Consider the following 21,567-nt stretch of genomic DNA (forward strand, 5'->3'; position numbering starts at 1 on the left):
GTATCTATAGAGAGGCTTATAAAATAAATGTAATTTTAGTATCTTTTTATCTTAGCATTGACCTTAGATTTGATCTGGGATCCATATTTGTCCTTTCATCTTGTTAAATCAGTGTCTAATCCATGTTTTCCCAAAATACTTCTACTTTTGTGAAATGGTTTGGCTGTATTGGTCTGACTTGAGACTTCCTCATCTAGCACAGATATTTCAGTATTGCTACTAAGTAGAAATCGTTGCATGAACAATGACAAGTTATATGTGTATTTTAAATATTGATCTTATCAAGGTTTAGATGAGGTAACACCTTCTATGGTAATACTTTCATGATTCTACCTCTCCCTTAGCCCACCCTCCATCTGTTAGTATTCTGTTTTCCCTTCAATTAAAGCTCCCTGAGGACTTGAGCAGATTCATTTTTGTCTTTGTATCTCTAGCATCTAATATGGTGTCTTGTACATAGTATGTTTTTACTAAGTGTTCATTGAAATAGTAATCCCATTTATATTTTAATTCCATAAAAACTCAAAATTCTTAAGTTTCACAGGTACTGTATTAGTATAGTATACATGGGGTGGTGTGTTAATGGAACTTAGAGGCCAGCTGCACAATTTAGACCCCAGTGTGCCGTAGAATACATGGAGCTATGGTTTAAACCAAATGTTACCAATGAAATATTTAGTAGCAACTGTTCTTTTAAAAGACACATTTTAGAAAATTACAGTCATTTGTAATATCCTCATGTCCAGCTGTCAGCTTTATACATCTTCAACCAACATTTTAGGGTTGGAAACCAGAGAAATGGAAATTAGGGTACCACAGTTAGACATAAGCTAAAGATTTGAGAATATTGTTATGGCCTATAAAAATTTCCAAATAAAGGTCTTCAGTGAATCTCAAAAGCTTTTAAATGCAAATATTTATAACAACTTAACCCCAAATGTGATTAAGCTAAAGTGTATACTATTATAAGAGACAGACAGACAGACAGACATGAAATAGACCTATGATTTCATTGGTACAGGGAACTCCTTGATGTACACTGTACTAATAATGTAGGTTAGCACCTTCTTTGCCACTTTCATAGTCTTAGAGTGTCACTAGAGCACTAAGATGCTAAGTGTTCAGGGTCATGCAGTCAGTATGTATAAGAGGTAGAACTTGATCCCAGATCTCCCAAGGCCAGTTTCCTCCCAAGCCACTATACTGTACTGCCATACATAAATGTGTGTATGTATATATACACACACATATACACACCCATACATCTATTCATGTGCACATGTGTACTTGCATGTATATTACATAAGTTTATAATAGTATTGAAATAGAAAACTTAAAGAATTTCCAGTTTCAGCAAATGGTCCCAGCTATTAAACTTAGAGGTTCTTGAAGTAAATCTGAAAATTCTAGCACAATTTTAAGAGTCTGTTCCACAGTTTCTTTGCCTTTAATCAAAGCTTAGTGTGTAGCTATTATAAAGATAGGCTGATACAAAGTTACTTCCACTATAAAAGGAAACATAAATTATGGCATTGAAGACACAGTTTCTAAAAGTAAAGGCTCTAGTGTTGCGAGTATGGTCTAACCAAAAGTAATGGCAGTGGACAAGTGCACAGTAAAAATTTGCATATTTTGCTGTGAGAAATATGAGATAGTTTAAGGAATCTAAGTTTCATGAGGAGAATTTACTAACAATCTACTTTTTCTGCACACTGGATTAAATGGATATATTTTAGTTAGTCAAAAATGTAATGATTAGAAGTTAAAGCAAATAATATAACTAGTGGTTAATAAAACTGTCAATTTATAAAAATTCAGAAGAAAAGAATTTTTATTTTTTAAGGAAAGAATCCACAACTACTATATGGAGACTACTTCAGCATAGTGTTATTAGCATATTAAAAGGGCATACTCATGGAGAAATCTAGAAATTATAGTGGGAAAGCAATACATAGAGCACATAGTAGAAGATCAATGGAGAGAGAGACAAAAGTGGTTTTGTCATTGGTGTAAACTTCAGACCACCTGGGCAGAAGGAGGTAATGGACGAGGCATTTGAGAACCATCATAAATCTTGAACAAAGGCATGATATATTATTGATAGCAGTGAGGAGGAGTCCAGTTATCTTGCCCATTGGACATCTTACCATCTGTCCTGTTTTCCCTCTATTCTCCCCCAGGAACAACAGAAGTCAACTTCTCTCCCCATGCCCCCCTTTCTGGGGTAGTTAAATAATGCACTTATCTTTGGCTCTTTGTCCTGGTACTGAGCTGTTCTAACTAGTGGATGAATAAAAATTCACCTTTACTTACTGTATCTTCATAGCTCTGGACCATGCTTCATACCAATTCAGAAACCAGGGTATACAACAAGGGCATCTTGCTTTATTCTCTGCTGTCACTAGTTACCACCTTCTTTCCATTTCTTGTTCTTATTCTTTCTCTAGAAACAGTTATCAGGTCAGTGCCATGCTCGATGTTTCTACTTACCATCCCTGTAACTCCTCAGATCAAAACTTCTTTCCCTAACTCCCTCCTCTCCTAGATGTGTTGTTTCCCCCTGCCAGAATTTTAGCTCCTTGAAGACAGTGACTGTCTCAATTTTGTATTTGAATCTTCAGTGCCTGGCACACAGTAGGCACTTGATAAATATTTCATTCATCCAGATATTTCCTGGGACTCTCTCTCTGCCCAAAACAAAGCAAGAAATACTTTCTTGACTTGCCTTAAATATTTTTTAGTCTTTCAAAAGGTGAAAGAAGTCAACAAGAGGAAATTCTCTATTGGCTTCTGTTCTCACAAACAGGGATATTGCTCAGGGGAAAATGATGGGACTCTTGGGGGAAAGTGATCACTTCTTCCTAAAGCTGTGGATAGGGGAAAACTGGACAGCAGATGTCAGAGAATTCAGAGGAAAGAGAGGTAGGTTCCCCAGGACTAAAATTCTTCAGGGGAAGTTAGCTAAGGAGGGATAGGAAAATTCCAAGAATAAAATGGAGTATGAAAAGGGAAACAATTCCAAAAAAGGGGGAAGTGGGATTGTTTGACACTGATGTGAGTGCACAAAGAATGCACAGGGAGAGTGCATTCACCAGTACAAAGATAAGGACAGAAGGTGGCAAAAAAGGCAGATCACAGAAAGTAAATGTGAGAGTAGACCCCTTTCTTTAAAAATAGTGTCAGGTGTGTAAAACTCAGAATGAGCTCAGGCTGGAAAGGAAAGCTAAAGTCAGCCTTTTTTCAAAAGTTTAAAAGGAGGGAAAGCAGAGAGAATCAGAGAAGGGGTTTGGGCTGTTGTTCGGAGGTGGATGGGGCGATAATAACTGATGAATGAGAAAAGCCAGAGCTGTGCAGTTCTGGTTTTGTTTCTAGTTTCTTTGCTGTTAAGAATGATCTTTGCGGTAGAAATGACAACAAAAATGGCTCACAGGGAGTTGATACTCAAGGTATGGAAGGAGACAATTAGTCTTTATTGAATTCAAGATAAACTGTATCCTTGGGAACTGGAAGAAGTTCTCAGATAGGATTACTAAGCCACTGAAAGATTGTGGAGAACAGGGGCCACCACAAGATTAGAGAATGTTGTTTGGATTTTTCCCAAAAAAGCAAGAGAACAGACTACAAAGTATAGGCCAGTAAACTTGAATTTCATTTCTGGGAAAATTCTAGAAGAGATGGTTAGTGAACATCTGGGAAAGGAAGCAGTGATTACAAAGAGCCAGCATAGCTTCATCCAAGACAAATGATGCTCAACTGCTCTCATTCCCCATTTTAATAAGGTTTCTAAATGGATGGATATGGGGAATATGTGGATTACCTAGATTTTAGCAAAGCTGAATCTCCAACTATTATTATTGTACAGAGATTTAGACTAGGTGAGAATACATGTGGAGGGATTTAGAACTGATTGAGCCATGGGACTCAGTTGCCAATCATTTACTAAGTACTTGGTCTGTGCCAAGCACCACGGGGATACAAGGAAAGGCAGAAACCATCTCTCCCCTCAAGGAGCTGACATCCTAATGAGAAAGATTATGAAAATACATAAAAGGCATAATACATAAAAGACAACAATAAAAGACAAAAATACATAAAATACATGTACCAAGTAAATGTAAGGGGCTCTGAGAGGGGAAGGCAGATGGAAGGTGGGGTATTGGGAACAGCCTCCTGGGGAAAGGTGAGAGTTGAGCTGAGTTAACAGGAATAAAAGTAAAGTCTTGTACTTGAATTTAGAAAAATCAATTTGAGAAGGACAGGATGTGGGGGGAGGAGTTTAGACACCAATTTGCTTGAAAAAGCTCTTGGGGTTTCAGTAAACTACAGACTTATAGTGAATAGGCAGGGTGATATGTCAGCCAAGAAAATGAAGGCAATCTAGGGCTGAATTAAGAGACGCTGAGCAGTCCCTCTGTCCTGTGCTCTCTGGACCACATCTGGAGTACTGGGCACAAATCTGGCTGGCACAGTTCAGTAAGGACATGGGTAAGATAGACAGTATCCTGAGGAGCATAATAAGAATAAGGAAGGGCCTTGAGTTTGTACCTTGAGTTTGACATTTGGTAAAGGAAGTGTGGATATTTAACCTTGAGAAAAGAAGACTCAGGGAGAACTTAATAGCTATCAGATATTTGAAAAACTCTTGTGTAGAGACTGGTTGTTTGGCCCCCAGAGGGCAGAACTGAGAGCAGTGTTGCAAACTCTGTCTGGATAAAAACTTTCTGACAAGAAGTTAGCCAGTCAAGCCAGTTGAAAGTGAATTGGACTGTCTTGGTTAGTGATAGGGCCCACACTAGAGTACTGGAAACCCAGTCTGATTGATCGCCTATCTGAATATGCAGTAGAAGGTATCCCATGGAGATAGGGGATGTATTCTAGAGATGGATTACTTCAGTAATTTGAAATGTATAAACTGTAGTTTGTAGACTTTTTTCAAAACATGAATACTGGTAATAGAATCATAGATTTAAAACTGAGAGACTTTCAAGGTCATTCTAATACAACATCCTTTTTTTGCAGAAAAAGAAACTGAGGGCCAGAGAAGCTTAGGGACTTTCCCAAGGTTAGAGGCAGGGGAGTGCTGGTAAATGGTAAATGCTTTATTTATTTTAATTTTATTTATACATATACATATATATTATACATAAGTTTTCCAGGAATTTAAGTTTAACCAGCTTTCTTAAGTCTAGACTCTAGACAGTCATCAAAACAATAAAACCAAACCCTGCTTAGCATTTCCTGATTTCTGTGATGCTAGTGCTCACACTGAAAATGTAACAATTGCCTTCCTTGAGTTTATACAAACAGGCTCCAACACACCCATGATAACAGAATGGCAGACTTGGAATTTGAACCCATATCCTCTGATTCTAAACCAAATCTTTATACTTTATTCTGTGCTGCTTTCATATAAAAAGAGGGCAAGATAATAATGAGATCATTTTCAAAATTGAGGGCAATTGGGGGGAAATTTTTGAGGTTGTTATTGCAACCTAATATAATAAAAATTCCCCATTTTTTGTCAAATTTCCCATTGTGATAGATAAGCATGTTTGCTTTGTTTCATTGGTGTACAACAACATATGAATGTGAGAGCTTTTTACATACAGTACTGTTGAATTTGTTTCACTGGCATTATTTCCAATTTTGGAGTGCCTTTGTAGTAGACACTTGCTCTCTGTTTGTCTGTGTGCCCTGGAAAAATGCCAGCCTGGAAGGACAGAGGAACAAAAGAGCCCTGAAAATATCGAGACTGAAGGCTGTTTTCCTGTCACCACCCCAGATTTGGATTATGTTATAGCAAGAGCAGACAGATGGACAATTCAGCTAGTTTAGGAGTGACGAAGATGTTAGAACAGAGAAAAGAAACATTCTGTTCTTTTATACAAAGAAAATTTTCTAGGCCTAAATTACTGGCATCAGTAATAAGCTTAACATTCTGACCAAAGAAACATTATTTTTTGCCCTAGGGATACTGACTCATACTCTTCTTTGCTTTTGTGGAATTCAGTGCAGTCATAGATATGGCTGGATTATTTGGAAAGCTGTGCTGATGATGTTGAGTATTCTAGTGATGGATAAAAACAGTGGTATAATGAATCCCACTGTAACAAAGGAACCAAAAACATGTTTTAATTTTGAGTTAGTTGGTTCTTAGAGAAAAGTGAATGTAGTTTTTTTTTTTTAGTCTAATATGAAACAGAAAAGGGACTGCTGACTTTTTAGTTTGTTCTCTTGTAGTTCTACCTACAGATCTGAACTTCATCTTTGTGGAGTTAATACAGAAAAGTAGATTTGTTATAGTGATTCTTCAGCCCTGTCCTACTATCTAAGATAACCTCTGGGAGTGTTTTTTGGTGTACAGCTGTTTTCATGTCTCTTGAAAATCTCATGTTATTAGACTGTTCTTATGGGCCATGGAACAGCAATTGCATAATAATAGAAGCAGACACTATTAAACTTTGTTAGGTTTGAACTAGAAACATAAAAGTTAAAGTTTCTATTTCAGTTCTCTTAAACCATATAGGTAAGGGAAAGAAAGATTCAAATGTGGCCCTGCACATGATCTTAGCCTCAGTCTTCACTAATAGTCCTTTGAGGATCATGGGGAGAAATTGAGTCTCCCTATCTTGCCCAGGCTGGAAATGGATCAGCCACTTAATGGGCCTGATATCAGTATTGCTCATCATGCAAATTTTAACCCACTCCATTTATCCAGGTTCCACTCCCAGGAGTTCATTTTGTTGGTACCAGACTTAATGTAAACAACCCAATTGGCTTTAGTCTAACACCAGCTCAGAACTCTCAAACTCAAGGGATACACCAGCCTCAGCTTCCCTAGCAGTAGAGACTGTAACAGAGGCATGTGCCACCATGCCCAGTACAAACAGTACTTTTTAAAAATATCATGGACACTGCCCCATTTAACCATCCCTCTAATTATTATAATGAGTACATATAACACTTTGAAGTCTTCTGCTTTAGATTTCTCGTGCCTTCCTGCTATCTAAGCCAGATACCCCATAACTCAAAGACTCAAACTCCTTCTTGAGTCACATTTTATCTTGAAATACCCTTCTCACAAGCATATTCCCTCATCTAACAAGGGCATATGTTAACTTAGGATTGTATATAACTCTTAGGATTCTCCTTTGAGAACTTCCTTTATCTCCTTCTGCTCCTCCCATTTAATATCAACAAAATATAGTTCATGAATCACAACTTGTGAAATTAACAGCTGCTACTATTAGAAAAATTGATGAGTTGAATAACTTAATAAGCATAATGTTAAAAGTCTGTGTTCTGATTCAGCAGACAAATAATGAGGAAACACTTTTCACTGTATTCCATTATTGGATGATCATTTACTACATCTCTGTCAGGGAGGTGACCCTGGATTCTTTACAAATCAGCAGAGTATAAAGCTCTAACAGATTCTTTCAAGCTGGGAAGACATAGAGCGTAGTCCTGAAGACAGGATGCACCTGCTCCCCAAGGACCAGACTAATGAGATGTAGAGCAGTATATCACCAGCAGATTGGCCATTAGGCATGTCTGTCCATGACAACTCATACGTTTAATTTTTATTTTATTGTATTTTTGACTGAAAAGTGGGCTAACAATATTATTTAAATAACAATTATTATATAATATAATATAAATATATAAATAAATATAATATTATATAAAATAATAATTATTAAAATATTAGTTTATTAGAATTGGTTGAAATCAACAAAATGAGTTTCCTATATCAGATTTATTAGCTTGTTCATTAAAAATATCTTAACATTTCCATTTGGCATGCTTTGAGCTCTCTGTCAAGTATAGATAAGTATTCTGTGCATTTTGAGGATAAAGAACTTTTTTAAAATAATGATTCAGTTGTTAGTGTGTGTGTGCATGCATATGTATATATTAAATACATACATATATATTAAATTACATTGGAAGTTCTACGTTTTGGAAGATTAATGTCTTTCTTCCATTGTTTGTACACATTCATATAACTTTTGATTAGTATCAGTTGCTACTCTACAGGTACTGCTGTTGTCTTACAGTCTTATGCTTTGATACCAAAAAATGCTTGGGCTAAGATTGAGCCACTCTTTCCAGTTGTATACTCGTAAGTCAGTCCATGGCCCTTACATGCCAGCTATCAGTGGCCATGAAGCATTGTTCCAAGTTGCTTTTGATTTTAATTAAATATCCCTTTTGCCAAAGAACAAATATTGAAAGATGAACAAATTATGTATCTAGAAACTGCCATTTAAGTTGGAGTTGTGTACAATGTGATATTTCCTAGTGACATTGCTAATAAAGTAGTGGGGTGTTCTGTTATTTCCAACAAATGATGCAGGTAGTGGAATAACATCAAGAAAAAAGATTGCTGCTAAGGCTTAGATAGTTAAAACAAAGTAAGTGTTTTCAGATTTGCATTGTATGTTATGCCTTTTGTCAAATGACACAGAACCCCCTTTTGTAATAAACCCATTATCTGTGGATTGACTTTGGGAGCATTAAATGAACAAATAACAAAATATCTATGATAATATAAGATTCTGAGGTAAGGACAGAGTGGGGCATTTTTACTGCTAACTCTTGATAGTTTTGTGCCTAATTAAGTTAAGCAAAGCTGAGGAAAACCCATCTATCTTTCGTGCTGCAAAGTAAATCTGGCAAACAAAATAAGTGGGGTTAGAAGAATGAGCTAAAATGAAATAAAGCTTCAGTTTGAATAGATATCATGTTTTGTATCTATGTATAAGAATTCCAGGACGTCAGCTGTCAAGTTAACAAGCATTTATTAAGTGCCAGGGCCTGTGCCAGGTGCTGGGAATATAAAGAAAAGCAACAACAGTCCCTGTCCTTAAGGAGCTCACATTCTAATGGAGAAGACAACATGAAAATAACAATGTGCAGATGAGATATCTCCTGGGTCGGTGCCAGAAAAGGCATTCACATTTAGGGAGCCAGGAAAGGTACATTCTTGAAGAAGATGAGACTTTGTATGAGACTTGAAGGAAGCCAAGAGTCAGAGGTGCTAGGCAAGAGCACTCCAGGTATGGGGGACACCCAGTAAAAATGCAGTTAGGAGAGGATTATGTGGAGGGGGTAAAGTATAAGAAGACAAAAAGGTAAGAAGAGTCTAGGTTATAAAGGGTTTTAAATGCCAAACAAAATTTTCTATTTGTTCCAGAGTAGTAAGGAGTTTATTGTAGTTTTTTGATTGGGGTGGGAGGGGGAGAGGAGAACATTGTCAGACCTGCACTTTAGGAAGATCACTGATAGCTGAGTGGAAGATGTACTGGAGTGAGTAGACTTGAGACTGGGAGACCAGCCAGAAGTCTATCGAAGTAGTCCAGGCATGAGGGGACGAGGGCCTAACCGGTGTGGTAGCAGTGTCCGAAGGAAAGAAGGGAGCATATAAAAGAGACGTTGAGAAGGCAGACTTGACAGGACTTGGCAAGATATAGGGGGTGAGGGAGAGTTACAGTGACACTTAGTGTTTTGAGCCTGGGTGATTGCAAGAATGGTCAATACCCTCAACAATAAAAGGGAAGTTAGGAAGAGAGGAGCATTTGGAGTGGAGAGATAATGAGTTCGATTTTGGATATATTGAATTAAAGTTGTCTACAGGACATCCAGTTTGAGACGTCCAGTAAGCAATTGGAGAAATGAGAAGTCAGGAGAGACCTGTTAGATCTCTAGACCCGGGTAAGGCTGGATAAGTAGATCTAAAAATCATCTGAGGATGATAATTGGAACCATGGGAAATGATAAGATAATCATAAGAGAGAAAAGAAGAGTGGACTCAGGACAGAGCTTTTGGAGATATACATGGCTAGCGGCATGAACTAGAGGAGCATCCAATCAAGGAGACTGAAGGAGCAAACAGGAGAATGATGAGGATGGAGGAGTTTCCTGAAAACCTAGAGAGAAGAGGGAGATTGACAGTGTCAGAGGCTTCAGAGAGATTAAGGAGGATGAGGGCTGAGAAAAGGCCAAAAGATTTGGCAGTTAAGAAGTCATTGGTAACTTTGAGGCAAGAGCAGTTTGGGTTGAATGATGAGGTTAGAAGCCAAACTGCATACAGTTAAGAAGTGAGTGAGAGGAAGAAATGGAAGCATTGATTATAGACAGACAGCCTTTTCAGAAAACTTAGCTACAAAAGAGAGAAAAGAGGACAACAACTATCAGGGATGGATGAATCAACTAAGATTTAGGGGAAGACACAGGCATATTGTTAGGCCGCAGGGAAGCGGCCAGTAGATAGGAAAAAATTGAAGATTAGTGAAAGAGTAAAAATAGTAGGGCAATCTGCTGGAGAAGATATGATGGAGTGATCCTACTTGTGCATGTAAATGGGGCATTACCTTAGCAAAGAGAAGGTTTACATCTTCAGGTTGAACCTTTGCGGATAACACAAAATGAAGTGGGCTAGCTAGCACATTGGATGACATTTAAGTGTAAAAGATCTTTACAGGTCTTTTGGTCAAGTGAAATCTAATAAGATGAATTTGAATAAATATAAATTGCACTTGTGCTAAAAAGATCAACTCCACAACAAGTACAAGGTTGAGGAGGCATGTCTAAAGTGTAGTTGGTCTAAAGAAAATGTGGAATTTAGAGGGCCAAAAGCTCAAAATGAGATAATGCTGTGATATGGTAGCTAGGTGACATGGTAGACAGAGTGCTGAACTTGGAGTCAGGAAGACCTCAGGTCAAATCCTATCTCATATACTTATTAGCTATATGACCCCTGAGCTAGTCTTAATCTCTTTCAGCCTCAGTTTCTTCATCTGTAAAATGTAGATAATTATAGCACTCACAGGGTTGTTATGGGGATCAAATGAGTTAACATGTAAAGCATTTTACAAATGTTACGTGCAGTGTAAATATTAGCTGTTGTTATTATACAGCAGTCACAAAAGCAAATGGGATCTTAGGCTGCATTAAGAGAAGCCATGTTGTACAGAACACAGCTTTGGGTACTACATTTTATGAAGGACATTGTTAGGCTACCCTTCCAGAAAGGGTAACCAGGATAATGGAGAATCTTGAGCTCATGCCACATGGCAATGGTTTGGGGAAAAAGCTGGCATTTATATAATGCTTTCAAAAGTGGGTTACAAATATTATCTCATTTGATCCTCACAACAACCCTGGGAAGTAAGGCTCCTATTGGGCTTTTACCGATGAGGAAACAGACAGACAGAGGTTAAGTGTCTTGTGCACTATCAGCAGCTAGAAAGTATCGGAGCCTGTTGTAAATGCAGATCTTCCTGACTCCAGATCCGTGCTCTATCCACCGTGTAATGTTTCACCTGAGAGAACTGTTGGGGGATGGGGAGGGGAGGAAGGAATGGAAATAGGCAGGAATGATATCTGTCTTTAAGTGTTTGAAAGACTAACAAAGTCTGCTTAGCCCACAGGGCAGAACCAGGAGCAGTAAGTGAGCTGCAGAGGCAGAATTTGAGTTCATAAAAAGAAAATCTTTGAAACAATTAGGGCAGTGAAATGGGCTGCCCTGGGTGCTAGGAAGATCCTCATTACTAGAAGTCTTCAAGTAAAGGCTAGATCAGGGCTTCTTAAACTTGTTCTACTCTTGACCCCATTTCACATTTTGGCAGTGTTTGTTGGTGTTGCAAGTCATGACAGCATGTGCAGTACAAAGTGCACATGCTGTGTGTTCAGAACCAAGGCTGCAGTGAAGTTGCAGGCTGCAAGCAAGCACTGTCAGAAACACCTCAGATTCATTACACATTTAATTTTTAATTAATTTTTGGTCGTTACACATTCAAAAACCTTTTACTGTTGCCAAATTTTTCGTGACCCATGTGGAGTCTGGACCCACAATTTAAGAAGTGCTAGAGATGACCACATGTTGTTCATAGGAATGTTGTAAAAGGGATTCTGTTACCCATGTTGGACTTGGTGGCTTCTGAGGACCTCTCTAATTCCCTCATTTTGTGTGCTTGTTTAATTTTTTTAAACCCAGTACAGGTTTTTACTGTTTTCCTTATAAAATTTCATCTTGTTGCTTTTAGCCATTCTTGTCTGCCTCCATCTTCTGGATGCCCTGAGCTGTGAATGCTTTCTCCTTCAGTTTTCCTTGTATTGACCTTATTTGTAGTTATTGTACTTCTGAATGGAAAGCAAGCTCCTGAGGAACAGAGAGTATTTCGATTGTGTCTTTGTATCCCTAGAGCTTAGGACAATGTTTTGTCCATAATAAGCATTTAATTAATGTGTATTATTTTTTAATGGATTGGGACCTAGGCTTCCAAACTATGCCCTGGGCTACTTCATGCCATTTGAACAATCCCTTATTTACAGACCTTATTTATATCTTTATTACCTCTTTTTTGAACTATTAAAAGACCCTTTTTAATTGGATTCCCTGTGTTGAGGCTTTCCCCTCTTGAAACACATTCCTCATATGGATACAGAGGTAGACTAATTCATAGATCATGATAAATGATAAATTATTTACCTGTTCAGGAAGCGTCAGTGGTTCCCTAATGACTACAGAATTAAGATCAGCACCTTTAGAATGGCACTCAAGGCCCTTCACAGGCTGGCTATAATATAGATTTCTAACTTATTCTTTCATACTCTATATTCTCACCTGTTGAAAGCTTCCCCTTCAAGGCCTGCTTGTAAATACTGGGTGGAAGGTGGCTTAGGAAACCCATTCTAACTGGAAGACAGAGTGTACAAATGAATCAAGGCAGGAGGATGGCAGGAATTGGATTGTCTAGAATGTGGAGTATAAGGAGGAGGTGACACCTTTTCCGTGGAACCCTTTACTGATTTTCCCTGAATAGAAGTTATCCTTTCCTCTTCAAATCACTCATGTTGCTACTCTTTGACCTTTTATATGCTCATATGCTAATGTGATTATTTCTGTCTATATATCATTTCCTGTATTAAATAAAAAGTTACTTTTTAACAGGGGCTCTTGGTTTTTTGTTTGTTGTTTTTAAATAACCAACACTTAGACCAGGGTCTTCCACATATTACATGCTTAGTAAATTTTGTACTGAATTGATTTCCTTACCAACATTAGAAAAACAAGACAAAGTACACTTGTTGATGGTGGGGCAACAGTGTCTTTGCATATGAGACAGCATTAAATTCTTCCTTTAGTAATCAAATTGTAATATAATATAGGATGTCCTGAAAGTCTTGGTTCAGTTTTAAGCTACTAAAGCTTAAACATTAAATGTATTTAGTAATGAATAAAGCAATAATCATGTAGTAAAATAACATCATAATGACCTAAGAGTTACTGAAGTTTCTAGAGTTGCATAATATGCAACCAGTTTCTTATGTGTGCCCATGCCCACCTGAAACTATAATTTATCACCTTCAGTACTATGAAAAAAGAAATATTAATAATCTTTACTCTTAAGATAAAATTATTTGTGTCCCATTGAATATATAGTGCCAGGAGATACCTGATTGCCTTCACTGTGTTATGATGCCACTTTCACTTCCTGCTAGCCTACCCTTCGATATATTTGTGATAAAACCTACTTTTGGCAACAGTATAAATATTCCTCATCAAACATTTTTGATTTTTTTGATCTAAGAAAGATTGGGGGACTACTGACTTAGAGTCTAAGCACTACTCTTTTTTTTTTGTATACCTGAGAAAAATAGTGAGAATTAACAGTAGTAATGTGCATATAGTCTATTTTTAGCTCTTTTAAATTTTAAATTATTTACAGCATTTCATTCATGACTCTTCCTTGTACTCTGCTATGTACACCATTTCTTCTTCCCCTTCACAGAGCATTTTTCCACATATTAGTAAATGATGTAAGAAAAATAGGACTGAAGTGAAAGAAGGAATCTTCTTTCAGTAGTTATGATATCATTAGTTAGGACTCAGGCATTTCTTTATGTTGTTTCCAGTATCTCCAACACATTGTTTTGGCATGGTCCATCATGTATACAAGGTCCCATAATCATTATTGAAAACTCCAAGAAACATTTTACTCTTGTTTGTCAAAATTTGTTTTATATGTTGAACATTTTTTAAAATTGTGAAATATGTCAATCAAATTTGAATTTTCTGTACTCTTGCTATAAGAACTGCACTTTGTGCCTTGATGGAGTACTGTATGGATAAAATCATCTTTTCTTTAAATTTTTGAGTTAAATCTGTGTTTTCATGGTTAATATGCAAAGATCAATGAAGCATACCAGTTTAAATGTGGATAATGTACATTCTTCCAGAACTAGTGCATGTTACAGCTGTCCCTTTGAATTCTAGTCAATTATTTAGTGATTCCATTTTATGGGTAAAGAATAAAATAGATTTTCAGGGGCTCTCACTAGGCACTGAAAATTTTGCTCAAGTCTACTCATTAGTTCTTCCTTACAAGAGCAGTAGGATTTGTGTGTGTGTGTGTGTGTGTGTGTGTGTGTGTATGCATATACACACACACATACATCTACATGTATAGGAATTATCTTTAACTTCTTTCCCCTCTACTCCCAACATCCAGTCGGTCACCAAGTTTTTGATTTGAGTCTTCTTGTGCGTTGTAAGAGACAATCAGTCCCTTTCTTTTCATTATTATCATTACTGTACCCTAATTTATGCCCATATCACCTGACGCCTGAGCTTTTGGTAGAAGCATTTATTTACCATCTTCTCCAAATATAGACTAACATTCTGAGGGCAGAGCTTTCAGCTTTACTTCTTGCCCTAACCCTTTTGGTGGCTTGCCATTGTCTGTCAGATAAAGTCCGATCCCCTCAGCCTGGTGTCTAGGGCCACCACAACTGGCCCCAATATGCACCTCCAGTTTTCTCTCCCTCACACACAATGGAACATCAGTGAACCATGTCTCCCTTCTCTCGGGATAGAGGCTAGGAACTGCTATGTTGTCAGACCAGGACGTCATATTTGTTGTTTTTCTGAAACATTTTCTTACAAAGGAGGGCTCCAAGGGTACAGAGTGGAGTATATCCAGGAATGTGTGTGGCATAAAAACAAAAGTTATTGGGGCAGCTAGGTGGCGCAGTGGATAGAGCACCAGCCCTGGACTCAGGAGGACCTGAGTTCAAATGTGGCCTCAGACACATAACACTTACTAGCTGTGTGACACTGGGCAAGTCACTTACCCCCAATTGCCCTCACCAAAAAAAAAAAAAGTTAAAGCAAAAGGTATCAGTGAAATTTAACTTAAAAAGTACCTCCTACTATTCCTGTCACATGCTTTGACCAAATTGATCTACTTACTGTTTTCCAGAGACTTGTTCATTTCTTCCATTGCACGTATCTTTCCTTTTTCTGGAATCACCTTATCCTTATCTCGGACTATTGAGATCTTAATCCATCCTTCGAGGCACTTTTCTCGTGTCATTGTGGCATCTTCCTTGATCACCTCAGCTGACACATGGTGCCTTTTAATATGATTGTTGTGTATCCCCTGCTTACCTCCCCTAGCACATTATAAGTACCTTAAGGACAATGGACCATGTGTAATTCATAGTTTTTATCCCCAGAGTGATAAAGCACAATATCTTGTACATATTAATTGGATGAATGATTATTGTGTTCCCTTAATGCAAAAAGTTTATCTACCTGCCTCTTAACTGTTTCCTCAGTATGTAAATATATATGCACATACATTCACATACTTCATTTCCAAGTATACTTTTTAAAGAGTACTGATTTTTATATCTTCATCCTTTTCAGTAATAAGAACTATTAGGGTAGCACTTCATTCCCTAAAATGGGAGCCTGAGAAGATAGGAATGTGGCAAATGAAGAGATCTGATCTACTAACTACTAACTAGCTGTATAACCCAGGCGAGTTACTTTCTCTGCACCTCAGTTTTCTCATCCATCACATGGGGAGGTTGGAACGGATTATTAAGATCCCTTCTAGCTCTACCATTTCTGTTTCTACTACTTCAATTCTGAACACCTAAGTTGAAGAGTATACCCTACAGGAAGGCCACTGGGATGATAAAGGGCCTTTTGTTCGTGCTATGTAAGAATCAGTTAAAGGAAGTGAAAGTCTGTAGGGTAGAGAAGAGAATACTAGGGCTGGAGAAGGTTAACTGCGTTCAAGAATTTGAGGAACTATCCCGTGGAAGAAAAATTAGGCTTATTCTGCTAGTCCGCAAAGAGTTGTATAACTTAGAGTAGTGGAGTGGGGTGTAGCGGAAAAGGAGATGCAGAGAGGCAGATTTAGGCTTGATGTCTGGAAAAACTGCCTGTTAATTGAAGCTATTCAAAAGTACATTGGTTTCCCTGAAGAAGTAGTAGCTTCCTTATTGATAGAGGCCTTCAAACAAAGGCTGGAGGATCAACTTCTGAGTATGCCACAGAAGGAATTCTTGTTTGAGTATAGGTTAGGCCTTTAAGGTCCCTTTCAAATACAAAATGCTCTGATACTGTGAAGTCTCCAGAACTGTAACCCTGGGCTCTGATGAGTAAACATTTCACTTTATCTTGCTCATTCTCAGGCTACCATGGTACTTTCCAGCTATGTCTATGCCATGCCCTGTACATCCTTTCTTAACTTTGGCTTGGACAAGAGCAATCAGATCAGCAGTACTCTTCCTGGCAAGGACATGTCATCTAATTGCCCTTTTACTCCAGTTGATCTTCTGACTTCCCTTTCCAAAACACTCTTACGTGGCCTCTACTGCCAGGTATTATCTTTTATTAGCATGTAGACTCCTTGAGGTCAACAAATAACTTGTTTGTCATTGTATTGATCTGCTTAGCATAGTGCTGAGATATGTAGTAAGTGCTTAATAAATGTTTCTTCGTGCTTTCATTCATTGACTTACAACTCAGCTCCCCAGCAGCTTTGCCTGTCGGGAACATGGTGGAGAACCAGAAAATAAGCATGAAAGGCCTCTGAGTGTCCAAAATAGAGGACTTTTTTTTCAGAACCTGTATTTTACACACTTCTCTGACAGCCATGGATGTCTGGTTTCTAAACTTGCAGAAATTAGAATAGGGACAAAGGGCCATTAGGTTCAGGGAGAACAGATTAAAAATAATGGCTGATGATGAGGGAAGAAGCAGGAAGCCACAAAGAAGACTCATACTTTTACATAGAACTGTGCAGGCCTGCTTGTGGCTGAGGCAAATAGTCCTGTGGACTTCAGTAACTCTGGAGATGGGCATCACTGTCACAGTAGAGTCCATCTATACAATGATTTATGTTGATTCTGAGGCAAGAAAAGTCTAAATTGTGTATATCCTGTTTTAAAGCAGGTAAGCATGTAATGTGTTTTATGTGTATTTACATTCCAATTAGTTACTAACTTAAAGGTTCTTTTACTTAAATTAAGGACACAACATTCACTTATCCAGAAAGTCTGGCAATATGCACAAAATCATCCATTCCTCAAGGGTTCCAAGTAATGAGGTTTCACTGTGTTTGTAACCATGTAAACTTTGAGTCCAAGCCACCAGTATAGAACTCCTGGGCTTTGGTGTTGTGTTTTGGGGTGGTTTTTGTTTTTGTTTTGTTTTGTATAGTAAACATACTTAGGTAATAGTCTTCCAATTTGTAGGGAGGAGAATATTCCTAGTTAGATTGATGATTTTTAAAATCGTGATTCCCTCACCCTTTATCCTCATTTCTTGATATCTTTTAAAAAAATCTGTTTCTCTACATAGAGATTTGGGGTTCTTTTACATTTGAAATCATATGTTGCCCACTATATTCTCAGGTTTTAAAGTTCAGTTTCAGAAACCTTCTAATTTTGGAGTTGGGAAGAATGACATTAAAAAGTTATTATAGCTGAGTTTATTAATGTCTATTGTACATTTTTAAAAGGCAAACTGGTATGTTTTTCCTTCTGCTAGATTTTCATCTATAGAAATATAAAGGGAAGAATAAGAAAATAACCACATGCAAAATTCAGGATTGGCAGTTTCATGCCATCAGCAAGAAGGAGAGGATCAGCAAGGGATTCTACCTACCCAAGTGGCAAAGAGTCAGCCTGGAACATATCATTATCCTGGAAGTCAAAGAGCTTTGGCAACCACAAGAACATCCACAGTTGGGTCTCCTTCATTGCTGTCCCAGGGTCTGAACCTCGAGGATTAGCTCTCCCACTTTCAGGACTCATTTCCTGGAAAGGCATACCATATGGAACCCCTGGCTTCTCTATTTTCATTTGTAACCAAGCCCTATGCAGGTCCAACCATGGGGGAGTGACCCAAGAAGGGTTAGTCTCCAGTCTGTTCTAAAGATTCCAACCCAGTCATGAATGTGAGTGGGCCACAGTTGATGCCAAAGAACTGGGGTGGTGTGTAATTCAGAAGGGTGCCTCACTGAGATAAGAAATGCACCCAAAACTTCCTTTTTCAATCATAGCTATAAAATGTCAAAATTATGGTATTAAACAGTATCTTTCTTCTAAGATTCTCAAGGTACTATATGAGAAATAACACATTGATAAAGCTCTTTATAATTAGAAAGAATTTTAAAGGCATTATTTCATTTTCATAACCTCTCTATGGTGTAGGTACCCTAATCCCCATATTATAGATAAGTACTAGATAAAATGAGCTTGACCGAAGTCCCATAATTAATAAATAAATATCTGAGCAGAAACAAAGCCAGTGCCATTCCCACTGTCCCAGTGTATGTCTCTTGTCCCTATAAGCAGAAGGGATGTGTGTGGTTGGTTATTGGTATTTTACATCTAAAAGAGCTGGCTACTAATCATAGCTCCCATTTCTGTAACATTTTGAGGCTTTAAGAGTACTTCCTCCTAACTGCCTCCCTGTGAGACAGGGGCAGACTGCCATAGAGGCCTCGACTAAACCCAGGTTCCTGCTAAACCAGGGATGCCTGTGAAACCAAGACTCTTTCTGCTGAACTTTTGCCCCTGGTGCCAGAGCTTCCTCTACTAAATGAGAGCATTTTTTACTAGGTTACTTTTCCCCCTGGCACGTGCTTTGCAGCAAACACTTGAATGCCCTTTTCCTTATTTATTATATGCAATGGTTACCCCTACCATTTCATTACAAGGGGTATTCAAATTCAATAAGCCAAAAACATAAACACAGCTGTTGTTTTGGTGTGGCTTGTGGTTTAGGTTTTGATTTTATTTGAACTTTTAAAAAATAGGCAATTTGTCAAGTTTAAAATTAGTCATTCAGCTCTTTCCTTGTCCATTTTTATGTTTTTCTTTACAGTGAGCTTAGTGATCACTTCTTTCTGTGCCAGTTTTAATGAGCTTGTTCTTTTTCCCCACCAATTTAAATTTTCTTTCCAGAGAAATAGGAATAAAAATGGCTTCATTTTTCAAGTCCCATGACTTTGGTAACTCCTTCTATAAACATGAAGAAAAGCCAATATCATTAAAGCTTAAATATTTCTTCTTATACTTTTAGATTTGAAATGGTCTTACATCAAAATTAATTCCTCTGGGGAAAAGTTTCTTCATTGTACTCTGGGCTTCTCCTCTCTTACACTGTAACCTTGAAGCAGGCCACCAGAAATCCAAGTGCAGGTTGGAAATTCAGAGGACAGAAGTGCCACATGAAATTTGTAGCAGCTTGGAATTTCCATGTAGCACTAGGGAAATCAGAAAAGGGTTCTTTGTCCTAGGATAGCCTCAGGACTTAGAGCTGAGCAGGCCATGGGGGCACTGGCCAACCCTCTCATTTTACACAGGAGAAGACTGAGGCCAAGAGAGCGAAAGGGATTTTGTCCAACCTCACACAAAGTGTAAGGGAAGGACAATGCTTAGATTTGAATGAAGCCCCTCTGACTCCAAATCCTCCACCTTTTTCACAGTACCACCCCACAGAGAGGTTGGTTGACCCTAGCAGGTGGTTCTCCCTAAGACTTTATTGAAGTACAGAAATGCCATCACACTCTCTCTCTCTCTCTCTCTCTCTCTCTCTCTCTCTCTCTCTCTCTCTCTCTCTCACACCCGTTTCTTTACCTAGGGCCTAGGTACTAAAGTTCAGTAGGAGTTACTTTATTTTATGCTGTGACTGATACAGTTATTCACTTCCCTTTGGTAAATTCCTCTTATGTAATTTACCCTCAGCTGAAACTTTAACACTTGCTGCTAATCTGCCCTATATTGGTCCCCAGTTTGACTAAATTAAACAAACACCTATTTAATACATTCACCCACTGGGTGCTAGGCACTGACCTGTGCCCACAAGGAGCATACATACTTGTAAGAGAAAAAAGTGGGCCCAATTCAATAAACATTTATTAGTCATGTACTATGTGCAAAGGTCAAATATAACTTATCTCTACTCTAAAAAAATCTTGTATTGAGGGAGAGATATGGTGACTTCTCTATTCCTTTCTTTTTGGTGAGGCAACTGGGGTTAAGTGACTTGCACAGAGTCACATGGCTAGTGAGTGTTATGTGTCTGAGGCCGAATTTGAGCTCAGGTTCTCCTGGCTTCAGGGCCGGTACTCTATCTACTGCGCCATCTAGCCGCCCCCTATTACTTCTGAGATCAATTACAAATTCCTCTGTATGGCATCGAAAATTTCTTTATTTTGACTCTCCTTCCTTTCCATTCTTGTCATACGTTGTTCGCCTGCCACACACGTTATGGACTAGCAGTGTTGGTCTGTTTACTGCTCTGCCCTCTTGATACTCCTGTGCCATTTCTGGGCCTGTGCACTGGCTGTCCCCCATCCCTGTAATGCTCTGCCTCCTCATTTTCTCCTCTCAGGATCCCTGGATTCCTTCAAGATTCAGTTCAAGGGCCACCTTTGTTCAATCCCTGCAGCTACTTGTACCCTCCTTCCCCAAAGTACTTGGTATTCATTCTGTGTCTATTTGATCGATAGTTCTATGTGCACATTTTGTCTTCTCTGTGAGAAGGTAAGCTTTTTGAGGGCAGCAACTGTTTCACTTTTGTCTTTGAAAAAAGATAAGGGTGCTAAGAGGCAGTGAGAAGAAGGACGAAATTCATGTCTGCTTTGTCTAGAACATAGAGTATCTGAAGAGTAATAGAAAATCGATTTGGAAAGGTGGGTTGGAACCAGATGGTGGAAGGCCCTTATTGCTAGGCAGAGGAGTTTGCATTGTATCCTAGAGGCAGTACAGAGCCCCTTGGAGGGTGCTAGGCAGGGACTGACGTGGTCAGACCTCTATTTTAGGACTAGAGCAGGCAATTATTTATGAAGTACCTGCTGTGTTCCAGGTATTGTGCTAGGTCCTGGGAATAAAAACAAAAATAAAACACTTCCTGTCCTGAAGAAACTTACCTTCTTTTCTTTTTGTATAGTTACCTTTTCTTTTAACTTCACATTGAATTTGATATATTAGGAACCAATTTTAATATAACATCACACTAATGCACAGTTTTATCTGCGAGAAACAGAAAACTGCACCCAGCTGAACTGAGCATTTCAAACATCTCCCAGCTCCTTCCTCAGGTCACTGTCTGTGCTCTCCTGCTAGGCTGGGTAACACCACTTCACAGTAGCTCTCAAGCTGCAACCCCATCCACTCTCATTTCTACAAGCAAACAAGTTCTTTTCCAAGGTAAAGGGGCACATTTATCGTATACTATCTGGTGTAGTTGGA

The 21,567-nt window shown here is 38.4% G+C and overlaps 1 protein-coding gene across 6 annotated transcripts in view; it reads left to right on the plus strand.

The window, feature by feature from the left end:
* The window catches only part of PIK3CA (phosphatidylinositol-4,5-bisphosphate 3-kinase catalytic subunit alpha), an 86,601-nt gene that overhangs the window by 23,454 nt on the left and 41,580 nt on the right, over positions 1 to 21,567 (plus strand). Inside the window, exon 2 of one of the 6 annotated variants that reach the window (XM_078147485.1) lies at positions 17,855 to 18,050. The exons of 3 other annotated variants lie outside the window; for them this stretch is intronic. The gene's annotated coding sequence lies outside the window, so the exon portion shown is untranslated. 2 more of the 6 variants (XM_078147487.1, XM_020980685.2) reach the window with 2 other exon arrangements.

Source organism: Phascolarctos cinereus, unplaced genomic scaffold (assembly GCF_003287225.1).
Source record: "Phascolarctos cinereus isolate Bilbo 61053 unplaced genomic scaffold, phaCin_HiC Scaffold_7;HRSCAF=346, whole genome shotgun sequence".
Lineage (NCBI taxonomy): Eukaryota > Metazoa > Chordata > Mammalia > Diprotodontia > Phascolarctidae > Phascolarctos > Phascolarctos cinereus.